Here is a 6,000-nt window from a genome sequence, read left to right as displayed (position 1 = left end):
AATACATTAATAGAAAGTATTAAATAATAAGAGAAACATAGTAACAATAGCTTCATTTAGAAGTAATATTGCAAAACTGCACATTACTTATTTACCTGCCAGCATAATGACGGAAAGAAAGACTATAACTCCAGCAAACACAAGACTCCAACTCGCAGAGTATGATAATCTACAATAACATATTGTGTTAGTCCCTTGTACCAATATTGCACTGGTTACATACACCATATACTATATATATATATATATATATATATATATATATATATATATATATATATATATATATATATATAGTATATATATATATATATATATATATATATATATATATATATATATATATATATATATAATATATATATATATATGTATGTATGTATTATATATATATGTATTTACTTATTCACTTATTAAACATTTATTCTGTGAGATTCTCTTACCATACACAAAGTCTGCATCAAGGTCAACATTTGCATCTGTGAAGGCAAAGAACATAATTCAAAACCAGGGGCACAGAACAGTGTACACATGTTATAGGTCCAGCTGTTGCAGGCTTGAGTTACCTTGAGGAGAAGACATGTTGCTCTGTTTTCTGTGTTCTCGCTGTATAACAGAAGTAAAACTTAGACCTCAAAATAAAATAAAAAAACAAGAATAGAGCTAAAAGTATATACATAAATGATAGCAAAAGACGAAGTTTGAATCTGTCAACTGGACAAATCGTTGCAGGAGTGGAGATGTTTTGATGCTCAGCTAAGCCTCTTCTTCAGTTCTGGTCAGATTACTGGTGGACACTGGATGGATGAGCAGTGAAACGTCTTCACTCCTACAGCGATTTGTCCAGTTGACAGATTCAAATTTCATCTTTTGCCATGGATCAGATCTGGACGACTGAGGGATTACACATACACAAATGTTACTTTAATCTTTTAATGTATATATTTTATATTTACCAAAAGAAAATCAGTAGTGTTGAGGTTAGAAGTGCTATTAAAAGTACTAATAGTAAAAACATGAGCAGTGGTACTATAGGCCACTTTGGACAGAACACTTATGCATTTTCTCAATCTATGACTGTGGTTAAGTTGTATTTTTCTTTCTGTTGAACACTTGAGTGAGATCAGACTTCCAATAGACCCTATTTTAAAGTAAATTAAAGTATAAACCTTCATATGTCTTGACAAATTGGCTGTAAAAGATTGTGAAGAGTGACGTTTTTTGAGGTCTGAAAACATTTAAACAGTTAAACCTTGCTGTATGAGGTCATTGAAAAGTGCTTCTGAACATAGGCCATAACAGACAGTTACTCATTGATAATACAACTCCAGTACTTATTAACCTTGGACCTTGAACACGCTAGAGGTTAAGTATAAGACATGGCTTTTCTTCAAAGTGCAAAACAAAGCACACAGACTTTACTAGTTTTTAATCAAGAAAAACAAATACAGACTTGTGAATTCTCTATATTGCTAAGATTCAACGGTACTATATGTATGGGCTTGTTATAAATCATATTTCCCAATGAAATACTAACTCCCCTACTATAAAAATAAATAACAAAATTAAGATACTGGCTACCACTGTGTTTTAACAGACATGAGCTGCTAATTGAATTTGGTTTTATCTGTTGATCACTACAAGATGCTAGACAGGGGATACTTTTTATTTTACTTGCTTTAGTGGCTCTGTAAAGCATCTTTTGATACAATATTGCAGTGTATATAATAACACAAAAATGTATAAGCATTTTTTTTTCTGTTTGACACAGAATGAAACAAACTTAACAAATCACTATTGACCTCTATCTCCCTTTAAGTCATTCTGTAAAAAGTATAAAGATTGAAATTTGAGGTATAGCCATAGCAGATATAACAACCCAAATAGAAGGAAACATAATAGGTTCAACTCACCTTGTCTCCTAATACTCCTGTTTCTTGTAAGTGTGACTTTGTGAAAGTGGTAAGTCTGAGTGTGCCCTGAGATCCTCCCTCTCTGCCACGGTTCAGTGTCTTCAATCACTGTTGCCGTTCTCCTGGTTATACATTTACAAAGTCATGAAATTCCTTATAGGAGCCGACACGTTCACTTTTGGAGCCTTAAGTCTTTTGACCTTTTATTTATGTTCCTTTCTGGATGGAAGGTCCTTTTCAAATACAGACTTTACATTTAGCGATGGAGATGAACTTTCAAAAGCTTGTACATAAAATTATGGAAGGATCACTGGAGGTGATGGGACAGACCCAAAGTCTGCTTCTCTAGTTCCAAGGAAACACCCACAATATTTTCACATGTTTTTACTGTATTTATGTCAAAATCAAAATCTCTGGTACATTTTTCAGATGGAATCTGTGATTTGCAGTTACCCTGAAAACATACATTTTCATTTGGCTTTAATTATGGCACAATCTTAATTTACAACATATTTTAATAAAAAGTAATATTTTGATCTTTTTCTTATTAAATACATCAAAATAGTGACTAAAATAGTGACTGTGATGACAGATTTTGCCTCTGTTTGGAATGTTAATTACAGTGTGTTGTGAGCTAGTTAATCCAGAGATGGGGCAGTGTCGCTGTGTGGTGAGAGGAAGGCAGTGAGACAGCTCTTTATAGTATTACTGAGAAGACATTCCTCAGTAATCATCCCTGTGCTCATCAGAGCAGTGACTGTAAAATGTATAAACAGGTTGTATGTACGGGCCCAGAAACATCAAAGAACAAGTGTTATATATATATATATATATATATATATATTATATATATATATATATATATATATATATATATATATATATATGTGTGTATATATATATATATATATATATATATATATATATAAACTTGTTCTTTGATGTTTCTGGGCCCGTACATACAACCTGTTTATACATTTTACAGTCACTGCTCTGATGAGCACAGGGATGATTACTGAGGAATGTCTTCTCAGTAATACTATAAAGAGCTGTCTCACTGCCTTCCTCTCACCACACAGCGACACTGCCCCATCTCTGGATTAACTAGCTCACAACACACTGTAATTAACATTCCAAACAGAGGCAAAATCTGTCATCACAGTCACTATTTTAGTCACTATTTTGATGTATTTAATAAGAAAAAGATCAAAATATTACTTTTTATTAAAATATGTTGTAAATTAAGATTGTGCCATAATTAAAGCCAAATGAAAATGTATGTTTTCAGGGTAACTGCAAATCACAGATTCCATCTGAAAAATGTACCAGAGATTTTGATTTTGACATAAATACAGTAAAAACATGTGAAAATATTGTGGGTGTTTCCTTGGAACTAGAGAAGCAGACTTTGGGTCTGTCCCATCACCTCCAGTGATCCTTCCATAATTTTATGTACAAGCTTTTGAAAGTTCATCTCCATCGCTAAATGTAAAGTCTGTATTTGAAAAGGACCTTCCATCCAGAAAGGAACATAAATAAAAGGTCAAAAGACTTAAGGCTCCAAAAGTGAACGTGTCGGCTCCTATAAGGAATTTCATGACTTTGTAAATGTATAACCAGGAGAACGGCAACAGTGATTGAAGACACTGAACCGTGGCAGAGAGGGAGGATCTCAGGGCACACTCAGACTTACCACTTTCACAAAGTCACACTTACAAGAAACAGGAGTATTAGGAGACAAGGTGAGTTGAACCTATTATGTTTCCTTCTATTTGGGTTGTTATATCTGCTATGGCTATACCTCAAATTTCAATCTTTATACTTTTTACAGAATGACTTAAAGGGAGATAGAGGTCAATAGTGATTTGTTAAGTTTGTTTCATTCTGTGTCAAACAGAAAAAAAAATGCTTATACATTTTTGTGTTATTATATACACTGCAATATTGTATCAAAAGATGCTTTACAGAGCCACTAAAGCAAGTAAAATAAAAAGTATCCCCTGTCTAGCATCTTGTAGTGATCAACAGATAAAACCAAATTCAATTAGCAGCTCATGTCTGTTAAAACACAGTGGTAGCCAGTATCTTAATTTTGTTATTTATTTTTATAGTAGGGGAGTTAGTATTTCATTGGGAAATATGATTTATAACAAGCCCATACATATAGTACCGTTGAATCTTAGCAATATAGAGAATTCACAAGTCTGTATTTGTTTTTCTTGATTAAAAACTAGTAAAGTCTGTGTGCTTTGTTTTGCACTTTGAAGAAAAGCCATGTCTTATACTTAACCTCTAGCGTGTTCAAGGTCCAAGGTTAATAAGTACTGGAGTTGTATTATCAATGAGTAACTGTCTGTTATGGCCTATGTTCAGAAGCACTTTTCAATGACCTCATACAGCAAGGTTTAACTGTTTAAATGTTTTCAGACCTCAAAAAACGTCACTCTTCACAATCTTTTACAGCCAATTTGTCAAGACATATGAAGGTTTATACTTTAATTTACTTTAAAATAGGGTCTATTGGAAGTCTGATCTCACTCAAGTGTTCAACAGAAAGAAAAATACAACTTAACCACAGTCATAGATTGAGAAAATGCATAAGTGTTCTGTCCAAAGTGGCCTATAGTACCACTGCTCATGTTTTTACTATTAGTACTTTTAATAGCACTTCTAACCTCAACACTACTGATTTTCTTTTGGTAAATATAAAATATATACATTAAAAGATTAAAGTAACATTTGTGTATGTGTAATCCCTCAGTCGTCCAGATCTGATCCATGGCAAAAGATGAAATTTGAATCTGTCAACTGGACAAATCGCTGTAGGAGTGAAGACGTTTCACTGCTCATCCATCCAGTGTCCACCAGTAATCTGACCAGAACTGAAGAAGAGGCTTAGCTGAGCATCAAAACATCTCCACTCCTGCAACGATTTGTCCAGTTGACAGATTCAAACTTCGTCTTTTGCTAACATTTATGTATATACTTTTAGCTCTATTCTTGTTTTTTTATTTTATTTTGAGGTCTAAGTTTACTTCTGTTATACAGCGAGAACACAGAAAACAGAGCAACATGTCTTCTCCTCAAGGTAACTCAAGCCTGCAACAGCTGGACCTATAACATGTGTACACTGTTCTGTGCCCTGGTTTTGAATTATGTTCTTGCCTTCACAGATGCAAATGTTGACCTTGATGCAGACTTTGTGTATGGTAAGAGAATCTCACAGAATAAATGTTTAATAAGTGAATAAGTAATACATATATATATAATACATACATACATACATATATATATATATATATATATATATATATATATATATATATATATATATATATATATATATATATATATATATATATATATATATATATATATATATATATATATATATATATATATATATATATATATATATATATATATGGTGTATGTAACCAGTGCAATATTGGTACAAGGGACTAACACAATATGTTATTGTAGATTATCATACTCTACGAGTTGGAGGTCTTGTGTTTGCTGGAGTTATAGTCTTTCTTTCCGTCATTATGCTGGCAGGTAAATAAGTAATGTGCAGTTTTGCAATATTACTTCTAAATGAAGCTATTGTTACTATGTTTCTCTTATTATTTAATACTTTCTATTAATGTATTATTATTTGTATTAATAAATACATATTCTTCCTAAGGAAACAAGCTTCTTAACTGTGGCAAGTCTAAAGTAAGTGTCACTGAGTTCCACTGGAATACTGGTCATTTGTAATTATTACAACAATATATAAGAAAGTATCTTCTATGGCCCAACTTTCCTTTTTTTCTGTCTCCATATAGCCAAGACATGTCGAAGAAGACTGAAATTCTTCTGGACAAAACCTGATGCATCCCATGTTGTCAAATACTATTTGTAAAATGACGATTTTGTATTAATAAAATGTATGAGTGATATCTAGTTAACTGTCTCGTCTTCGTGTATTGCACCTTCAAACAAATCTAAACTGAAATTTGCTAAATAAAAAGCTTACTTAATATTAGGCAAGTTAATGAACAAAGCACCGCGTATTATTATGAAGATAAGTAACAGTTTTGAA

The sequence above is a fragment of the Periophthalmus magnuspinnatus genome, chromosome 13 (assembly GCF_009829125.3).
Source record: "Periophthalmus magnuspinnatus isolate fPerMag1 chromosome 13, fPerMag1.2.pri, whole genome shotgun sequence".
In the NCBI taxonomy this organism is placed as follows: Eukaryota; Metazoa; Chordata; class Actinopteri; order Gobiiformes; family Gobiidae; genus Periophthalmus; species Periophthalmus magnuspinnatus.
Note: the sequence above shows the minus strand (reverse complement) of the source record.